General features: G+C 41.2%; 1 protein-coding gene across 2 annotated transcripts in view; it reads right to left on the bottom strand.

The window, feature by feature from the left end:
* The window catches only part of LOC117429815 (semaphorin-4B-like), an 84,364-nt gene that overhangs the window by 57,496 nt on the left and 4,249 nt on the right, over positions 1-22,619 (bottom strand). Inside the window, exon 1 of one of the 2 annotated variants that reach the window (XM_058999116.1) lies at positions 6,250-6,523. The exons of the other annotated variant lie outside the window; for it this stretch is intronic. The gene's annotated coding sequence lies outside the window, so the exon portion shown is untranslated. Of the gene's footprint in view, positions 1-6,249; positions 6,524-22,619 lie in introns of those variants that run through there. 2 annotated transcript variants of the gene reach the window in all.

Genomic DNA, 22,619 nt, shown 5'->3' with positions numbered 1-22,619 from the left:
TTTAGAGTTCCAGTTTGCCCGAAAGCCACAAAAAAGTATAAAGTTTGTGAATCACTGAAGCGTCCAGCTCCCTAGGCAGCAGTGTAAATGGTACTCTGATGTGGGGAGAACGCCTGAAGGAGGTTTTCTTATGTTCTAATTACAGATTGTTTGTTTAGTGCCAAACACCATAGCAGCTTTAAAATAATGATTCTGTCAGACTGATCAACACCACAAGCAAGAAGACAGACAGACAGGTGTCAAGAATGATAGATTTTAAGGAAGAATATTTTCTCTTCAGTGCTTTTGAGTGCAATAGACCCACTAAGTAACCAAATCATATCTTCTTCCAATTTACCCAATGGAGTCTGTTGATTTTAGAATATTAAGGGTATTTTGCATAGCTCATCTTCTGCCAAACACCATTCTCGTTTTAGCTTATGCTAATAAAAGATTGCATTAAAATGTGTGGAAATAATTAAAGACCATGAAATTAAACTAATAGAATATGTGTAATCTAATAAATATAGCTAATGAGAAAAAGTAAATTGTCTTGATCGTGAACATTTGTCCTTGTGGCGCGGTAGCCTCCCAGCCCAGATGGTATTGGCATGGACAGAGACTCAGAGACAAAGTGCTACAAGTTAAATTGCGCTAAGGCACACCTTTAATAAAGAAATAAACAAAAATAAAACAGCACAAAGATTTACAAAAACACAGTTAACAAAACAAACGACACAAGGGCCAAAACAAAAAGGTTTTAAAAAAATTCACGAAACGTAAACACAGGACGGGACAACACGGGACAACACGGGACACAGACTTCGACCTCTATCACCAACATCAACTCTACTCATTCTAACTAACACCCGTGACACCTGTTTTATACACCTGTGGCAACAGATGGTGTTGGAGGGCTGATCACCACTCTTAATTCATTATTTAATCAACTCACGGCTCCAGCCACATTCTCACGTGTTTTTACAGGGAGGATTTTAACCCCCTCCCTGCCACCCAATACGGGCAGGTTTCATCAGAGTGCTGAGCACACATCTTATCTGGAGCAGGCAGAATGTTCCTGTTCCACAGATCATCCAGGCAGATGTTCTTGGAAGGAGGATGAATGCTTCCTGGAGGTGCCGCATGGTATCTGCCATGTTGATTTTATCAGAGCCCAGGATCTCTATGAGTGCGAGTGAGCTGAATCACCGAGAGGTAGCAGCACGGATGATATTCCCCTCTCATCCAGTCCTGCCTCTGTGCTGATATTCACAGATAGCAGATTTTACAGTATAACCCTGACCCTAACCCTTTTCTCATGTACTTGCATATATCGCGCAAAAACATTTACACATTAAGTACATTGTAACTATGCATAATAACATTGTAATTATGTGTGCATACCCATGTATTTTCTAAGTAACTACTATGTAAATACACAGCAGTTAGAGACACTTAATGTAAAGTGCCATACTGGAACCAGGACTCAAAACCAAAGGTCAAGAGAAGCCCTAAGCAAGGACATCTGCAGTCCGCTGTCCAAACACAGTTATATTATGAAGCAACTTTATTGTTGTTTTTACATTTCCTGCAATGTATCTGTTTACTCTGTTTTTTCAGCTGCTTCTCAGAAATGCATCACTGTGACGATACTGAAAGAAAGGTCAGCTTGGTAGTAAGGAGAGAATGCCCAACATGACAGATCGTGCTCAGCAGTGTACGTGTGCGGGCGTGACCAGCATTAAAACAAACTGGGCTCCTCACTATGATTCTTCATGTTTGAACAGCATTCCTTAAAAGAAATCACAAGGATTAATCAGTTCCCTCACAATATATAACAGGGCATGCAAATCGCTTTTGGAAAGGGGCGGATTGAATAAAACTCAACTAGAAGCCAGATCCACGAAGTAAAATCCTGTTAAAAAAAACAACAGCTTTTGCACAAATAAAATTTCTGAATACTTCCTAATTTCTGCAATCATTTTCATAAAGCACTCATGCCAGGAAAGTAAGAGGACCCAGAGTCTACAGCTGATATATATTGTGACACAAAAGCCAGACTGGCTGCTTGTATTTTTATTACCAATGCAGTTTTACTGTGGTTTTCTCATGGTTATACTGTGCGTTTACCATAGTTTACCCTGGTTTGCCCCATGCTTATTAATATGCTTTACCATACCTTGCTATTCTTTAAAATGTGTACCTATGCTTTACCATGCTTTATTACACTCTGCTGTGCTTCTGCTAGGGGAGACTTTTATAAGGGTTGTTGGCAGGTGTTGGATAACAGTGTTATGGCAGGTGTTGGATAACAGTGTTATGGCAGGTTTTTGTCCACCCCCCCACCCCCCCCTATAAACATTGAAAATGACTTTGCAGTAAAAATTAAAAACAGAATTGCCGCTGACAACAAAGAAGACATACATTTTTAACCATACAGCAAAAAAAAAAAACTGAACAAAAAGTAATTGTGGTTTCTTTATCCTCGCAGAATTGCAATGAACAAAAGAATTGCTGAACTTGTTACTTCTCCTGGGAAACTAACAAGGTCAATTTTGCCTCAGAAACAGATTTCTATGAATGAATATTTGAATATATTTGTAGCACAAAACTATTATTATTATGCTGTCAACTGCTGTCTGTAATATAAAGCTGGTAAAGTATGTACAGATTCATTCTTTAAAAAAAAAAAAAAACCCATCTGGGTTCAGCCAGCTGTCTACAGTAATAATGACAATGTGCTTGGAAGTAAGCTAGCCAATAAATAACTGAATACCTTCTTTTAACTTTTACAAATTGAAAAATATGCACACAATAAACCAAACCTCTATTTGTGGTAGAAAGACAAATGAAAACAACAAGCTTGTGACTCAACCAACAATACAAACAATGCAACAAAATCAAAGAGGTGACCAGTATTGACTAAGTTCAAAGGTAACAAAGGCACCGAAACCATGATCAAAGTGAACCAGATGGAACAGACAGTGCCGTCCAATCGCATGTCTGAGTTACAGCGGTGTGTGCAAGCAGTGTGTGAAACTCTCCCTGTAGAGAAACAAAGACAGTGGCATTCTCCGAGATAATACTTCAAATACGATATACAATATAACCAGTGAGCGCACACACACACACACACACACACACACATACCGATGGTTCTCATCTTGCACTACATTAAATCTACAGGTTAAAAAACTACAGAAGACTCAGGATTAGCATACTGAGAGACGCAAAGAATACGTTTCCAGGTCACCACTAATGCTTCATGAATACAGCCCAATAATCAGCCTTTTATGCTTGTGATAAGTTCCACGTGCTAATGCTGTTTCCAGAGTCACCTAACCCAAGCTGCCCTCATTCCAGCCATCGTTCATCTCTTCCAAGCACCATCTGTGATGATCGCTTTTGACAACGCAAGAGTCCATCTGCACTAATGATTTGTGACGGCTGAGCCAGGAGCCCTGCGACGATCCTCCCTCAGGGTCCGTCCATGTGGTGAGATTTCTTTTGGGAAGTGCTTTTGCTTCACACTAGTTAGCTCACACTATCTTATCCTTTGAGTGCTGCTGCTGCTCCGGCATCTCTTCTATATGTTTAAGCGCCTCCCTGATTTCATCACCCCAGCGCTGGCTAGACGGGTACCACATACACAGCTAGCTTTTCATTACCTGTGCCCAAAAATAAGAAGAAATCTAAACACAGATTGCCCATACTCTTCATACTAGTTTTGCCATTTGTGCATTAATGTGGTCAACAATTGCCAGAGGAACACTGTACTAAACTGTACCTACAGTATATAACACTAAATTGTGTATCCTTGTCATCTGTCAAGGAATGTCACTAGTTTCTATCAATATTTTTACACAATTTATTTTTGCAGCAATTTGAAAGCAGTCCCTGGTGTAGGGTGGAGTTGATCCGTTCCATCATCCTCAATTTGATCCAAACACACACACAAGCACACAGGAAAACAGAGCATTACAGCATGTGTCCTTCCGACTTCCAGACACATCTGGGCAGGTCAAACCCAGCCAGCTGATGTCAGCCACGGGTTACCTCATGAACCTTCTCCACCCATCCAGGACCAACAAGACCTGCGAGGGACACCAGGAGAGATTCCAGGAAAACATGAAACAGATCGATCACAAATAACAGGTTATGAGGAAAGAAAGTTAAAAACATATAATTCCAGAGGGCTTAGGTGGGACTGTGCGTTAATGCTTCAACATTGCAGTTCAGCGCATACAGTAAAGGCGCTCCACATGGAGTGCAGGATGCGCCCTATAGCCTGGAGATCGCAGGTTCGAATCCAGGCTATGTCACTGCCAACCATGACCAGGGGTTCCTAGGGGGCGGCGCACAATTGGCCGAGCTTCACCCGGGTAGGGAGGGCTTAGGTCGGCAGAGGAATCCATGGTTCATCGCACACCAGTGACCCCTGTGGCCGATAGTGTGCCTGCGGTTCAGCAGTGGAGCCATCAGATCTGTGTTATCCTCCGGCACTATAGGTCTGATGGCTTCGCTGTGGATCCGCAGTGCGAAAAATGACGGATTGACAGGAACACATTTCTGAAGCCGTGTGTTCCAGCCTCTGTTTCCCGAGTCGCCACGGGGTTGCAACAGTGAACCGGATACAAATAATAATTGGGCATTCCAAATTGAAAAAAAACAAAAAAAAACACTGCAGTTCTGGAGGCCTGGGATACAATTCCAACTCGGTGGTTACCTTGGCAGTCCTAACCCTAAAGCTTTCCCGAAATTCTGCCTAACTGTCATTCTCTGCTTGAGGCATGACTTATTGCCCTTGATGGTAACCTTCAGAAACCTGATGCTTTTAAGCAGAAAAAAAGGAGCTTCAAGCCACTCCATGTAAGCCCACTTAAGTCCATTACAATGGGGTAATCCCTCTGGAAACCACAGGTCCTTTGAAACGACAGAAGAAAGTGCTCAGCCAAACATGATAAAGAGCAACATTGTTTCATGACTAATACACACCTGGGCTCACTGAGGGCTGCAGGGGGCTGTATCTCTTAACAGGCTCTGACTCAGGTAGGTATTGTGTTTATAATGGGATGGTGTGGTGAAAAGCTGGCATGAATCGAAATGGTTTTGATAGCATTTTGCCATCATAATACATACAGAGGAACTACAGCCCACGTGACAATCCATATGGGAGGCTAAGGACCCCTAAATTACTAACTAAAAACAGGCCCAGCATCAGAGTTTGCTCTATATAGCCCCAAATCACTATGCTTCCTTAGGTTATACTGTACGGCCCTACACACTTGAAAAGTATTTTTTCAAATGGTTGGCTATCAAAATGGTTATCAAATGGTTATCTAATCCTTCAGTATCTGTAGCTGTGGATTCTGCTTTGTTTTCTTGGTTGGCATTCACAGTACCCCCCTCCCCCACATACACACACACTGTCAAGATTCAGCTGTCTACACTGGCTTTCAAAGGAAGCTGAGGATGCTGACAAGCTATACCAGAGGAGCATGGATGAAGGGAGTAGCTGGAGAAAGTGCTTTGTATTTGTTTCAATCAAGAATTACCCAGTGCCTTGTAAACAGAGGAGTGCATGCTTGTTTGAGCTTTGTCTGGGTGACTTATTACATTGCAGAACTGTTTCTAAATAGAGTTCTTAATGCAAACCACAGTGAGAGCAGTGCATCCCAGTAAAGCTGTGAGAGGACCACATCAAGCTCCGAGGCTCCTGTGATGTTAGAACAGCCACACGGTCCACACTGCTCCACAGCAGAGACTGGGGGATGTAGACACACCCGCATGAAATGACGGGGTTCACATTTGGGTTCTGTTACTTTTTGTCTTTCTTTTTTTTTTTTTTTTTTTGCAAGTCAGCCGGGCTTCCATTGACCAGCAAGAGATCTGTCCGAGATCTGGTGTAAAATGACTCGACAGCCTGGATGAGAAAAGAGCCTTATGGAACGTTTCATACCCCCAAGCTGGCATTTCATTCACAGACCCCTCCAATATTATAATAGATTGATATTACATGTTATTTTCCCCAGTTGTTTAATGAATAATATATAGAAAAATTACAACTGCATGCAAATTAATAGCAGACTTTAAACTTCATCGGACCATCACTAAAGATACCAAGTGCAAATATTCTCTAAACGAACAGTTAGCAGGATTAGAACACATACATCAAACCTAATTACAGTCATACAATTTGCAAATATAGGATTCGAATCATTATTAGAAAGACTATCAAACTCTCACAAACTGTATCTAAGGCAGACTTACCTGTGCCTTCGTGAAAGCCAGAAGCTTCGGGCAGAGGTCCAGTTTACAGCAACAGGTTAGGTACAGAACCCCAGTGGCAAGACTAAATCCTATTGACTTCAGGGGTGAGTTTCTCTGTACTGTTGCAGCGCACTGTTGCAGCTCAGCAAAGCAGCAGGTTGACCAGTAATAAAGAGATCATCAGCTTTGTCAGCTAGCTTCTGAGTTGCTACACCTGAGTGTGATAAGCTTCTTAAATCTGACATCAGAGAGATGGAGATGGCAGGGAGTGCATACAGAGACGCAGGCTTACTCATCTAGCCAGAGCAGCAGTGATGCTGTAAAGACACAAGATAGAAAACAGGCTATGGGCAGTTCTTTCAGCGCTATTATTCTTGGACTGCAGCTGTGTAATTTGCAACAACAATGGGTTTGTTACTGGCATGGTGAGTCATTCCAGTTAACTCTTCAAGGTGTTCAAGGGCTGAACTGCTGGGAAAAGACCACGAGGTCGGTCAAAGAGAAACTGAATTACTCTGTTAATCTAATACAATAATGCAATACATTTGTATAATACAATTTTGTATTCTGATGGGAGATAAGAGGCAGGGTGTGTGTAATGAAATCATTGCATCTGCTCAAGACAGGGGTTTGGTTAATGTTTTGATAAGAAATGCAGCTGCCTGGGATCAAAGTGCTATAGAAACCGAGATCCCCATGGGCATGGAATAGGCTCAAAAGAATGTGGTATCCATGAGGGATGGTCTACTACACACGTGTATCCTCCCCCATTTGTATTGGAGCTTCCTTCCATCTACATATTCAAACTAGACTGGGTCCTTGGATTCCCCTGGAAGGAGTATCATCCTTTGAACACCTCAACACTGGTGCTGATCAAGTTCACCCTGGAATGCAGAATGCAACTTTCAAGACAATGGGGCCCTCCACCATTCCAAAAAACCTAGGTTGTTGCTATCCTCTTTTGTAATGACTGCACTCTGCTGGTAATGCAAGAGTTAGTTCTATCATCAGCGTGTCATTTTTTAAAACATGTGTTTATGCAGAAGGTTGTCTAAAACATGACTTCATAACACCCTAAGAGTATTGCACTTCCCCTGCAGCTGCTTCAGACCATTTAATAAATGAAATGTGTGTTGAACAATGCCGTGCTAATGGTTTTCATACGCAAGCCAAAAAGCGTACAACATGGGGGCGTGTGCAGCTTTTAAGATTCAGGACGTAAGATTCAAAATTCTCAACAGATCCCCCAAATACTGTAACTGCTTAAAGGAGAGCTGCCCTAACTAGGATCCAATTTTTAAATCCATTTTCTTATCTTGTATAAGAGTTAGCAGCTGGCCCCCTTTATCTTGTGTTGAAGATCCTGTGGTTCTTTGCTGGCTTAATTGTATATTTGAATTTGGGATATATAGATTTTACAGTACAATGCAGTAGTTAGTGTTTCTTTGTGAGGTCGCACTGCTGTTTAGAGCATTGGTGAGAATCTGAGCCACTGCACAGGAAGTTACTCCGTACCAGGAATCAGCAGAAACTTTTATTTCTATCGCATTGTCTTTGAAACTAACATTAACTACTAGAGATGCTGGTTTCCATGCCTCTGGTAGAGCCTTTGATTTTAAAGCTCTCAAAGGGTTGTGGGTACACTGTCGTTCAGACGATTTAACAAGGCCCGCCCATGCAGCAGGCAGGTTTGATCATTTTATAACCCTGAGCCACATTGCTTTGATGACAATATTTGCAAATCAAACTTTATTGCATTTTGCAGTCAAGCATGATCGTGTTACCACAGCAAGTCAAACAGGGTTCAGGGAGGCAGATACAGTTACTGCTACATGAAGGGAACGTCTCACAGCTGGCAGGGCCACCTAAACATCAAAAGCAACAAAAGAGTTTCTAAACAGAGAGGGACGGTTTTGGAAACAGGACTTCAAAGCACATTTAAGAAAAATGAGATGAGCCAACGGGTGTATGGTTAAAGCACTGCTTTTGTTTCGATCACAATAATCTCGATTGTGCCGCACATGACTTTCCCTGGGCAGAATCCAGGTGGATAAGAAAATATTAACCTGCAACAATTACCTGAAAACTGTACCTGGGTATTTAAATCTAAGTTGCATATACCATAACAGCTATTAAAAAACAAACAAACTGTGATCTCATAAATGATCACTTTTTTGTTTAAATGTGTGTCTCGAGCACTGTGACACTCTCTCTCTACAGCTCCAGCAGAATCTCACACACTTTCTAATTCCTGAGAATCTGTTTTACTGTTTAAAATAAGCATTACAGCAAGTGAACTTTTTTAGAAAGGAGACGTCTAATGTGCTTGTATAACAACAACTGAAAAATATACACATGTGGGCAATCATAACTTTGGTGTGATTTGCTTTAATGAATCACCAAGTGCACTCTGGGTATTAACACTGCTGAGCGATCTGCTGCTCACACCCCAGTGTAGAGTATGGAAGAAAGCACATACGCTAGGGGCCTCTATACAATCTTTCAAGGCTGGCTGAACCAGCGTCCTGTCGAGAGCACTTGTTAGCACTTCAAGCTGGTCCATTCCATGTTAAGATGACAGAAACAGGTCTACTTGCATGCCATGTGTAACTGAGCTTCTAAATCTTCAATGAGCTGGAAGAGAAAGCAGCTGGCAATAAAGAGCAGAGGTCCGGGGAGCCTCGTGGATTTGGTGGGGATTAAATCTACCTGTTCTGTGCAATCGGAACTGTTACACTCCCTTGAACCCAGCCCACAAGACATTCTTTGACCGGGTCAGTTGGTGACAGCTGCTGGAGGCCTGCATGCATCACTCCAATAATAAACTGGGGATGATATGGTGGCTTGGACCTTCCTCGACACTGATGTGCTCCAATCCGAGCAGGTTCATGTAGCTTTTCAAATTGTCAGCCTAATTGCTTCAAATGAGGGTACTATACATCTGTGAACTGAATGTATATGTACCTGTATAGTAAATGTGTATACAACATATGTATCAATCTGTTTACACATCAAACATTTTCTAATGTCTATGAAGACAAGAATAAGCTCCAAACCCACTTTTAAAACGTTAAAAGAATAACATGTTTAAGAGTTAAAAAGTGTGTGTGTGTGTGTGGGCAATGCTAAGTAAAATAAAAAACTTTTTCATTACCGCATGTTTTCTAGAATCTCTTTCAACTGTAACATTCTCCAACATTCACACCCAAAAGTCACAGTCCTTCTGGCTCAGCACAGAATCATTTTGTATATAAGTGACACGATAAGCTAAAGCTCAACATTATGACAACTCCACTTCTTCCATCAGTGACAACAAGCTGGCACACAGTTCCACTGGTGCATGTACAGTACTGTGCTTCCTGCAAGACCGCTCTTCAGTGGTTTATACAGTTCCAGTAATGATTGAATCTGACAGGCGAGACAGAATTATACTTTTCCACATTATCCTGAGTCACAGGGTTGCCTGGAACCATCTGGGACTGTGGAGCGTCTCAACCATTCATGGCCAGACAACACTTTTAATGTTCAGTGATGATACAATTGGGTCCAGACGCTGTGTTCTGCACTTACCTGGGCGTGTTAGCTAGCTTATATTACCGGGAGCTTTTAGTCAGATGAACAGCAGAAAAGATGTAACCCTTTAAATGCCTAATCGGAAAGAGCTGCTGTCCGGAGCTTTGGAACAATGCATTGAAAAAGCTGTCTATTCAGGCTGCTTGCTGGGCCTGTCTGGAATGCTGCTTTCAGTTGATTCCCCGTGACAGATTCCCAAAAGCCGTACTGTACTTCCAGGTCATTATCTGTGCTGTGATATCGTTCTTCATATAAAAGGCTGCTGTTGAAATTGAGCAGTTTACCTTGGTTGAACCGTGTGTCCCTGTGTAGTCTCATTCATCAGTCCTCTTTTCTGTGTTTTAAAAATATATTGTATTCCCCATTGATTTTTTTGTAACTGTATTTACTGGAGAGCAGAATGTTCAGAAAAACATCCGTTGGTTATTTCAAAACCTTGCCTGGCTCTACTGCAAAAAGAAACTGTGCAGATGCATTGCATGTACTGCAGATGCATTGCATGTGCTGCAGATACATTGCATGTACTGCAGAAGCATTGCATATACTGCAGAAGCATTGCAGGAAACATTTTCTCATGCATGTTTCCTGGAATGCAACTTACCTCTGGACTATGTGTACAGCTTTCAATAAAAGGCTGAGGACAAGCTATATAAGCACAGCCACTGGGTCGGCACACAAAGGCACCAAGTCAAGCTACACGGAACGATGCCTTGCAGTGTTTGATTCATGACTGTACCTCAGCCAAAAGCCCCCAGCTTGAGCCAGGACCAACCATTTTAGGTTGTGGTGTCAAGACCGAAGCCTCTAAGCCTCCAAGATTGATGTTTCTTAGGGTTGGTTGTAATAGTGGACATTACTATGAACCGTGTCCTGGAAAAGCCAATCTGCCCTTGTGCCACTATTTCACCCCTGCGTTGCTGTTGAAGCTCATTCTTTCAGAAATGACAGTACACTATAATGGTACACTGCCTCGGGGTTCTCTGTTCACTAAGTGTGCTTAAGACTTTGAAACTCTCTTGTGTTCTGCTGTACATTAGCTATGGATTATAGGTGCGCAAAGAAATGTCAGTACACAAAGAAGTAAGGTATAACTTGCGTCAGCAATATTAACCAGCACGATAAGCTACTGGGTTTTATTTCACTCTTCCTGATGCATTACATAAACAACGTACAATAAGATGAAGGAGTTGCCTGTACCATGGGGAACAGGAGCAGCAGCATCTATTCATATCAGTGCTCTTCATGAGTATATTATTGTAAGGGTTATCAAGAAATCAAGTGATCAAGAAATCCGAGTGGGTTTATAGCGTGAGTGACTAAGAGACAATTACAACAGAGAGGGTTACAAAAAGAGCTGGCTTTTGGTTTCATATTTGTGTATTATACATTAATGCTGCTCATCACGCAAACACAGGATAATAGCCCTCCGTGCATTCACTGTAACTATCTTTAACTGTGCTCATGCTTTGTGTCAGCTATTTAAAGTACACTATAGCACACTGATACAGCAATAAGGCACTGTACAGCAGGTCTTTGTACCATAATTGCTATTTGTTTATTTGTTGTGTGCACCCTAATGCTCGTGACAAGCCAAGGAGAGTATGCTGCTACCCTGTGTGCTCTATCCAAGCATCTTGGTCCTCTCTGGCAGCCAATGAACATGTTTTTTTTTTTTTTTTTTCTGAGCTCATTTGGCACTGCTCTTTGAAAGGTGTTTATTAAGGTGACGTCAAGAGGGAGAAGTCTCAGTTTGTGTTTGTCCATCATCATGGAAAATAAGATGTTCCAGTGCAATGAGGGGGTGGAAGGTGGTGGGGTGCATGTCAGCACAGGATGCACTGGAGGAACTTCAGCTGGCACGAAGGCTTTCAAATCAAGGGCAAGGCAGTGTTCTTATACCCTGGAGGCCCAATACAGGGCTGGGCCTGACAGCGAATATAAATTACTGTTACTATCATCACTATAACACTCACTCAGTAACTCGGTAAAAAGTCTGTTTTTGTGTTTATGGGTATTGTGCAAAACGGGTGGAGATTTGAAAACAGAGTACTCAGTTAAGAACAGGGAATATGAAATAAATATGTGTGATCCTTATTTTATTGGTAATTGTGCTTTTATAGTAGTTTGATGAACTATTCCCATGAAGCAATTTGAACGATATAAAACTGGCAAAAAAAGACTACTCTGAACAATAATGAAACTGCTCCTTCCTGTTGTTTATGCTGTTATATATGCTTTATACTTCCTACAGAACAGCTCCTCTGAACCATTTCTGTTCTTATAGCTACAAAACGCTTCACCCCGATGCAGCGGCTAATAAAACACAGCGATATACAGCGTGCAGCCGGCAAACTTTACTTATTTGAACTGCTTCTTTTGAATTAAATAAAAATAACCACAGCTCCTGTGGATTTACTGCCAGAGCTAAAATTGCTTCCCCGCTACACTAGCCATAATCCAGAACATGGTGTTTGATCAGTTGAAAGAGCTTCCCTTTGCTATTGGGATTCCATAAGCCTTACAGACAGCTGATGCAGTATGTAGATGATTCTCATCAACACACAGCTCACAGCCTATCCCTCCTGTCTGCAGACCTCCCCCTCAGCAGTCTGATTTGAATGTAGCGCAATTCCTCTCTCAAAGAAACTCTAGTCTTCTGGTCTCACCTCGGAGCACTTTCTCGGGATTAATATTGAAAGAATTATGAGTTTTTTAATGAAACTGCATTGTGCTCTTTAAAGCAGTGAGGTCTTCTTTTTTAATATTCGAACGGTGTATACTTTGCAGTGCCGTTCTCTCCTATTCATGGAGTCCAACCGTGTTTTTTTTAAGTTTTTTAAATTACAGACCTTCTTCTGGGTTTTGTGCCTCAGTGAGTTTTCATATCCCTTCACTTTAAACTGAGTCATCTACACTTAATTAAATGATTCTGCTTTTGCTCTGCGGAGAGAATTATACAGTCACATCCTAGAATTGATCTCTTGTCTGCTCCTGAATGACTAAACATGATATAGTATATGTGTCATGAATATTCTGTACCTACAAGTTATTGCCTTAAGGGTAAATAAGCATTGCACTTAGTTACCCCATCGATCAGCACAAGTAAATGACCCCTTGATAGTTCCACAGTCTGATAGACCCCATTCCCTTTTCCACTGGCCACAGTTTGAGATGGTCTCCATTACAACAAGCCTTGAAGAACCCCGTCTTTAAAAGTATTCCTGGCAGCTTGACTGCAGAGTTGATCAGATTTCCACTGAGGCTGGATTCATTCTTCTGGGTCCATTAAGCAGTGAGATCTCCCCTTGATCCCCGGGTTCCACACATATCTGGGACTCAGGAGCTACTGCTACAGTGCTTTTATAGCAATCTTTACACACATATGCACCTTAGGGGTATTTCAAAAATCCTCTGCAATTCCTTAGTTTTTTTTTAAGCATTGCACAGATTTATTTTTCTTGTTTGAAGTAAATTGTGCGATCCTTGGTTTGCAGTTCACAAAACTAATTTAAATCATTCAAGGACTGCATTTGGAGATCGCTGGGAATCCCACACTGCACGCCAAGAGCATGTCCTGAATCCTGTATAGCCCAGTACACAGTGTGACTCGTTACAATTGATGCCTTAAATACACGCCCTGGAGAGGTGGGATGCATTATATCCTACAGGCCTCTGTGCGCAAGCTTGTTAAAGGACAGAAGAGAACAGTTTGATGTTGGCAGAACTGTGGGTGGTGAAAGATTACCCACCGTGATGCACCTAGACTGATGACTGCATTGACACTGGCAGTGGCATTCCTATTGAAGCATGACTCTATTTTATTTCTTAAGAATGGGCAATTCATTTATTAATGATCAGACCAATGGTAAGGAGGAGGTCAAACACATCGTCACGAGACACTAAGCAAGCAAAGAGTTAGGGGACAAAAAACCCTCACTGGGAATGTTGAAGTTAGAATGTGAGAGCATGTGAAGAGAGGATGGATCTGTAAATTAACTTCTGAGCTGAACTCTCCAATATTTTCACTCCTTTTACAGTCACACGGCCCGTCTCAAAGCTTGTACTGATGGCTTAATCCACTGTCCCATGCTGTTGATGACAGCAATCAGATGGAAGTTGGGGAAAGGTTTTTTTTTGTTTTTTTTTCATCACAGTAGTGGCTGAGACACAGATACAGTCACAAGATGAATGGACCCTGCTGTACGAAACTCTCTGCAGACTATATTGAGTTTGTGAAGATGCCATTTAGAAGTGGTCACCCTGACAGCGTTGCCATTGGTGACAGCTGCACAGGAATCCCACTGCAAGAAGGATTTGTATTCGTCTCTTTTCTTATAGAGTGCTCTATAAAAAGAAGCCACGCTGTACATTTTTGAGACGATTTGCACAATGCATGTAACGAGACAACAGTCCAGACAGACAGCCAGTCAGCCAGGTTTGTCAAGCAGATTACAAATCCCCTCCACAACCTCTGTCAGCTTTCTGAAGCTGATGGGGTTTTAGAGTGTGGTCGTGCTAGCAGATGGACTGCTACTCCACTAATGAAAGCGATCACTAGTGTGTCCCTCGAGAGCCACTGGCTTCGTACCAGGGGTGTGAACCAAGGCCTATGCCAAGAGACTTACTGAGCAGATTAGGCACTGGATAGCTTAGAACAGATGCAGCAAGTTGTAACGGTTCAGGGATTAAAACACTGACACCACCCTTCTTATAAGAGGAATTAAACTCCACAGTGACTTTGAATGGAGAGACAGGTGTGAGATTTAAAGGTTATGCAACAGTAAAATAAGTATGCAATTCTGTATAAAGGGTAAGAGTGAATTACAGTAATTGTGAAGGATGAGCTCCCTCTTATAAACTGGGTGAATCTCGGATAGCAACGATAGAGAAAATAAAATCAGAACAAATTGAGGAACAAAAAAGGACTTACGTGCACAAAGCAATGGAGCTTAACAACCAGAATATATCTTTTGATACTTTGTTAAACAGCCAACTTGGTACATGCATGAATAGTGGATGAATGAAATACAGAAATAAGAAATACCATATAGAATAAATGTGGTATTTCCGATCCACTAGAGGGCAGTGTTGGGATCAGGTCATAGGAGTGTGTGGCACAGGTGGGGTTAAATCTATCTCTGCCAACAATCACAGATGTGGCCATTCCCTAATTAGATAATTGGGTGCTAATTGGGGAATGGCCACCTGTATAAAAAGGGGGAAAAGCCCTTTGTTTGGTAGGTGTTTAAGAGAAGCCAGTGAAGGGGTTGCTCAGCCAGTAGTGCGTGTTGTTTAACTCTTTATTTTGGCCCTTGTGTCCTGTCAGTTTGTTTGTTTTGTTCTGTTTATTTAATAAATGTGCACTCCAGCGCTTAAACTGCAGCATTCCCGCCTCTGATTCGTCTTCCTGCCATTTGGTGTCAGAGTAGGACAGTGCCCCCTGGAGACTCGGAGCAGGACTGCAGTTAAAATAAAAAAAAAAAAACAGTGCACAAGGGGTAGATTTAACACCACCCCTGCCACAGCGTGCTTCAAATGTCTAGAGTTTAAAAGCAAACAGAATATCATCCATATCAAAATCATCAAGAACCAAAATCCCAGTCCCAGCGTCAGCAATCCATCAATCAATCCGCTTTTCTCAAGGTCGCCTCCTGACTGTACAGTGTTATGTAATGGTGAAGAACTAGTGCTACATCTTGGACTTGTATATATCATCACCTTTGTGATTCCTGTAAAACACACCCGGCTTCCTGCAGCCATGGTTAACCTCCTGCTGCTGCAAGCAGCAGCAGGGTATAGCTAGCCTAGCAGGTTTCAAATGAAGGGCAGTTATGCAGGGGTGTGTCGCTATAACCACGCTTTGTTTTACCAATGCTGTACACTTCTATTTTAGTGTTCAATCGAGCATTAATGTGTGTGCAGCTTTCAGCATCTACAAAACCTGAAAGTCTACCTAGTAAGTAAAGTATGAACGTCCATAATACTTTAATACTTAACTAAAGCATTAGTAAGCCCTTCACCCCAAGGTAAAAAGGAATTCGGTTGATTATCTTTTTTTTAGTAAGGACTCTGAGCACAGATATAAAGATAAAAGTTACATTTAGGATGAATGGTTTTAACCTTTAAGGCAAAACAGCATTTTTTCTGTAAAAACGACAGTAAGTCACAGAACAAGGCATACACAATGAGCTTAACCTGCACAGTTCCTTTGATGAGACGCAACTTATGACTTCAAAAACATTTTTATAATGGTGCTCCAAGACCACAAAGAAACTTGGCTCTGTTAATGTTAATTACCAAAGCAATATGATTTATTAAAAACACCAGTGACTGCATTCGCAGTCCCAGATTCGCACTACACTGGGGCTGCCTTATCAGACATAACCAGCCGACAGACACTTCATCTGTTTGACATTAAAAAGTTCTTCAAAATGAAATAAGTCCTGTATGAAAAGCCAACTGAGATGTTACAACAAACCATAAACACATACAGTACTGTATGTGAACTGCAAATATACCAATACTACTGAACATGCATACAGTTGATACACTACAGCATTGCACAGTAGTAACAGTTAACACCCTAAAGGCTATAGCGTAGCCTTCAACATGTCAAAACAGATGACCTCACCATGCCCCCAGGCAGCTTTGGCTCCCATGTACTGACGAAGCCTGCAGTTGAAAAGCTTTCCAAAGCCTCCTCCTTGATGCATGTGCACTGCGCTCCCTTCTCCCTTCAGCAACCCCACTGTGCACTGCGCTCCCTTCTCCCTTCAGCAACCCCACTGTGCACTGCGCTCCCTACTCCCTTCAGCAACCCCACTGTGCACTGTGCTCCCTTCTCCCTTCAGCAACCCCACTGTGCACTGCGCTCCCTTCTCCCTTCAGCAACCCCACTGTGCACTGCGCTCCCTTCTCCCTTCAGCAACCCCACTGTGCACTGCGCTCCCTTCTATCTTCAGCAACCCCACTGTGCACTGCGCTCCCTTCTATCTTCAGCAACCCCACTATGCCCTTTGAAAGCACAGCCTTCCCTTTGAAATGCACCCTTCGAAAATTGGAAGACACTACTACAGCAGTTTACTTTCAAGTTTTCAATGAAACAATTCTATTTGTCTTCTCTAATCCTAAATAATAACAATAATAATAATAATAATAATAATAATAATAATAATAATAATAATAATAATAATAATAATAATAATAATAATAATAAACATGCATTGGAACAGCTATAAATGGACGTTCATGGTATACGATTCAATATAGTACGTGTTCGATGTGGTGAGCTTTCCTAGCAGGGTTCCTACAGCAATCTATTTTAATGAAGGGTGTTTTAAATTATATATACATTCTTAATTAAAAAAGGAGTGTGCCTCCCTGGAGCGATGGAATACTGACACCTTCTTCTGTTTTGTGTAACAGGCAGCAATAATGTGTTCCTCTGATGCTTCCTGGAAATGTTATTACCTATAGCAGCCACAGACTCAGTCCCTTTGGTGACCATTCATGTCTGGTTTGACTGAAGATAAACAGTCTTCCTCTACAGACGCATAGACTTTGTTCATTATAACTTGCTATGTTTGCTTTATTGAAATGTGGTGGCCTGTATTCACCGCATTATTGCACCCGTACTCTCCTTTGGCATGTGACTCCAGTGAAGCACAGTGAAGCTGGCACGCATGCAAATTGCTGTGAACTTTTTAGGTAGGAAAGTCACGCAGAACGATGAGAAATGCCAATAGGTGTTTGGAGACACAGTTCTGATTCTGCATTGTGCTGATATGTAATTGAATGTATCACTGCTGTGACAGTTCAGTTTTCCACATTAAACAGAGTGGATTGGATTCATTCTGCAAAATATTAACGTTGGCCCAGCACTTTGCTTAGCAAGCAAGTCAAAAGTTAAAGCCAACTAAAGTTTTACAACCCTGGCACCCGGTCTTGACATGATGAACTTTTTAAGCATGGTTACGAATTAGAGTAAAGGGTTTGTTGTAGTAAAAGGGTCATAAACACTAGCAGATCAAACCTCCACTGAGAACAACAGGTTTTAAGAGTGGGAAGAGAAACGCCCTCGTTCCAGGAACACACTGTGCAACAATGATAAAACATTCCACCCACAAACGGATGAGCAGGAGCTGGCAGCCAGCACAAGCACATCCCTTATCAAACACAATCCCATTCAGGGGATCTTAAATGCATGACATGATATTAGCTTATTTTAATAAAATGTTCCATTCAATGAATGGCGGTGTGTTAAATGGCATGTCCTTGGTATACCAGCTACTGAACTGAAAAAAACATTAGAGTTTGCCACTGATCAGCACTTGGATGGGCAACCTCGAAGGAAAACACTAGTAGGTTCTGTATGAAGTGGTGCTGGTAACTCACTGAAACTGCATGTCATCAGTACAGAAGGCACAGTGCTGGTGCATTGCAGGTCATACCTGAACAAGGAGATGTTGGATCAGTGGATCTCTTCTGGTTAGATATCTTCAGCTTCAATTTGTTTTTTTAACATGCCAAGGTCTGTCCAGTACATGCAGGTTGCTCTGGGAAGTGTATTTTGCACAGTGTAGCCATTACTAAGCATAAGCCTAAACAAACACTGATGAAAACCAGATGGAGGTTGAGATGTTATATATATATATATATATATATATATATATATATATATATATATATATATATATATATATATATATATATATATATATAACATCTATATATCATTATATATATATATAAATTATCAGTTTCTCTGGTTTTACTATTTATAGGTATGTGTTTGGGTAAAATGAACATTTTTGTTTTATTCTATAAACTACTGACAACATTTCTCCCAAATTCCAAATAAAAATATTGTCTAGAGCATTTATTTGCAGAAAATGACAACTGGTCAAAATAACAAAAAAGATGCAGTGTTGTCAGACCTCGAATAATGCAAAGAAAATAGTCAGTAGTTTATAGAATAAAACAAAAATGTTCATTTTACCCAAACACATACCTATAAATAGTAAAACCAGAGAAACTGATAATTTTGCAGTGGTCTCTTAATTTTTTCCAGAGCTATATATATATATATATATATATATATATATATATATATATATATATATATATATATATATATATATATAAGCCTGCAGTCAAAAGGGTGACCAATGTTTAGTTCAGGAATTTAAAACCCACCTGACATCATCTGGAATTGCTGAGCACAGCTGGAATGCATAACTGGTCCTTGAGCCAGTGTTATAGAAAGTACAGATTGTTTTGATCCAATAACAATATCATGGAAAACAGACCGAACAAACCTGCTTGTGCTCTACAAGCTGGCACAAACAAGCTAGGGAGTGGAATATTACTCTGCGCTTCTATGATGAGACGATCAGAACATGACAGTACGGCCAAGCTAAAAAACTCCCAAAGAAGCACTGACACCAGACATTCTGCAATGCTGTGCACAGTAGCAATCAAAACCAGAAAATAAAAGAGTAATAGAATAGAACATGTAACTTCTGTAGACCAATTAAGTATTGCCTTGGCTTTTTACAGACTTCAGCAATTGGTTGTATTGCAATTTTAACTGTAAATATAGATTTATTGGATAAATACAAAATTGATGTGAGCTGTATTTTTATTTATTTATTTATTTTATTATTATTATTTTTCAGTAAATTTTGTACACCCTATAAAATTTCCTCAAAATTGCATCCATACACAGAAACTTTTGCATAGCCAAACAGCCAATGTTTTGAGTTAATTCAGCCGAGTGGCTGAAGTTAAATACATTTTGCTGTAACTAACGTGAAACTTGTATCTATTCATGTAAGTAAAATGGACTAGCTTGCAGAGTGGGACAGCCAGTACTAAATACTTAGCTGGGATTTAATACCTTGCGTCAGAAATCCTGGTTGCCGAGGTAACTGGGATCTACTGTTGATGTGACTTGGCAAGCAGTGACATTGCACACACAATACCTCAACTATAGTTCCTGCTGCATGAACCTGCCTTTTTGTTTTCTGCCTAGGAGTTTGTTCCTTTTCTCCAGGCAATGTGTCTGTGTTAAGGTAATGTGCAGATTGGTCTTCATGCCATATCAGTGGTGCATGGCACAGCTTTATCGCTTACAGTCTAGTCAATAGCAACATCAGTGATTGATGCAAAGAAGCAAAGCCCCCTGCCGTACTCCGTGAAGGAGCTGCACCAGGACCCCGCTGTGTTCACGGCTCAGTACTTAGCACTCACTCTCATCGACTGGGTAATCAGCAGGGGCAGACATGCTCCAAACGTGCTCATGTTCTGTGGCCAAACAACTGCCTTGAACTGAAATGCAGGATAAAGGATACTCACTTTTCTAAACTTTGTATTAGCCAAACTCTGTACAGCAAAGGTATTGTAGAGCCCAATCAAATGTTCACTCAGCCCTTCCAGTGTTCCGGAGGGAAGTACTTCTGTATTCGATATAAATGCGTACAGAACACATATATTGTTGTAACTTTTCTCTGCCTTTGTTCTTGAGGTTCCAACTTCTAGCCACTGGTAGAAATGACTTGTCATCGTATTGACGCAGGGCAACCCCGGTCTTTGAAGTGCTTCACATGGTCTCGGCTTTCAATTGAGTGCAAATGAAGTCGGGCTTGCAAACAGTATCATTTTTCAACTGTGGGCTTTAGATGAAATTATGGTTTCAGGCAACGTAGCCAACAGTGTGGTGCTTGGCAAGCATTTAATCAGTTTGTATTCTAAAAACGACAAGCACAGCAGCTTCTTAGATGTTTAGCTTCAGCAAATCATATTGCAAATGAACTGAACAAAACCGTGTCAGTGTTGAAGTTAACGTGCACCAAAAACAACATTACCATGGGCTCGGAGGCCACCTCTGAGAATGCAATATCCAAACAGCAAACTAGGTACGGCAGCAGCAGACTACAGCAAGAAGATTCAGATAGTGTGCATGCAATATTACTAACATGCATCATGTTCCAATGTATTTAGTTGCTTTACTTTTACTTTGAATATATAAAGGGCATGTATGTTTTTCCTTCATACCCATACATTCAGTTTCTTCAAATAACCTTCAAAATAAATTCTCAAAAACATTTTTTCTTAAAAAAAATAACCTGTGGTCATTCTACAGTCCACGTTTTCAACCATGCACTGTTTTCCAGCGCACGTCAGACAGCACTTGCAAACAGACAGTCCTTGAGACTAATAAAACAAACACAGAAAAAGAGAATTGGTTGAAAGAAAAACCTGGATCAGGGAGGTATGGCTTTAACCAGAATATCAATCATGCTCGATACTATTTAGGAGTTGCTATTTAATGAATGAAAAGAAAAAACTTTAAGGATTGGACTGGGTTAGGGTTGAGGTTAATCATCCAGACGTCTCACATGCAACCTTACTTGCTTACTGCATTATTACCTCTTTGGCATGCAGTAATCATGGCATTAATTAGGTACTGCAGTATTGGCTCAGAAATGTTATGGGACGGGACACAGCATGATTCTTACATATGAGCACCCAGGCAATTGCACAGTGCAGGTGGTGCCGCCCAATAAGATGCATGGCTGCAGGCTTTTAACTATGTATCCACCCTCCTTCACAAGGTTCTGCACTCCACACTGAGGGCCTGCTCTGACTAAACTAAATAATTCCCTACCGCAAGACTGATGTCCCGGCCCCAGTCAATTGAGCTGTTCCGCTTTTGTCCAGAATTTCAGCTACTGGTAACCCCACAGGAAAAAAATAGCTAGTGATGATGTTTGCTTTATGCTCACCCTCCTACAAAGTGGGAATCAATACCGGATGAAAGATGTGATAAAAACAAAACAAAAACAAAAAAAAGCTGCCGCGGGGGTTACAGGACTTTGAAACTCCTCTTCTGTACAAACGCCTGCTGGGTTTCTGGGTAATCCAGCAGGGCGTCGAGTGTACAAAGCACATGGAGACATTAACTTGCTTGATTTTATCCATTAGAGCATTTACACGTTCTGCTAAAGACAGCACGTTTCGAAACAAGAAAAACAACAAAAGAGTTTGCAGGACAGAGCTGGTGGAACGGTATCAGCCAAATCAAGACCAACAGAATAGAACGTCCTTCACGAAACTCCTGCACTCCTGCTGCTATTCAGAAGATGTGGATCCAGTCCACAGCCTCTATATTATAGTGTAGTGCTGCTGGGTTAGAGCAGAGGTCAGGCGTGACAAGACAACAGCTGCAAGAGCTGGGTCATTGCGAGGCTCCCATGTCTTCTGCACAGCTACCTATCAGTGGCAAGCTCCACAGCAAAAACTAGACAAACTGCACAGGAGTGCATTCCGTAGCTAAAAAGCTGTGTGTGTTTTTAAAACATTCCGGTTCTTAGATATTACTTTACAAAATACAAGACCTATGGGATTACAGGAACAAAGTGATTGTTGTGTTTTTAAAGGCCTGGATATAATAACTAACTTTTATAATTCTGTTTGTATGGCATGTCTTCTGTGTTATTATAATTCTGTTTGTATGGCATGCCTCCTGTGTTATTGGGGTAATTTGTTTGCAGCAGTACTAGAGATCTGCCTACATGGAGACTCAGTATTGTGACTAAAATAACTTCCCTTTTAACCCTTTCTTTCCTGGATACCACTGCAGTCGTCCGGATGTTGGGTTTGGGCGAATCCTAATTCCTCATCAATTTTTTTTTACTCTAACAATAGATTAGGTTCTAACTGAGTTGCAGTAAATCTATTAAACAAAATATAACTGTAGGGCAATGAATGCAACTGAAATAAGCGAAACAAAGCAG

Source organism: Acipenser ruthenus, chromosome 24 (genome assembly GCF_902713425.1).
Source record: "Acipenser ruthenus chromosome 24, fAciRut3.2 maternal haplotype, whole genome shotgun sequence".
Lineage (NCBI taxonomy): Eukaryota > Metazoa > Chordata > Actinopteri > Acipenseriformes > Acipenseridae > Acipenser > Acipenser ruthenus.
Note: the sequence above shows the minus strand (reverse complement) of the source record. Positions and strands in the feature narration are given on the sequence as shown.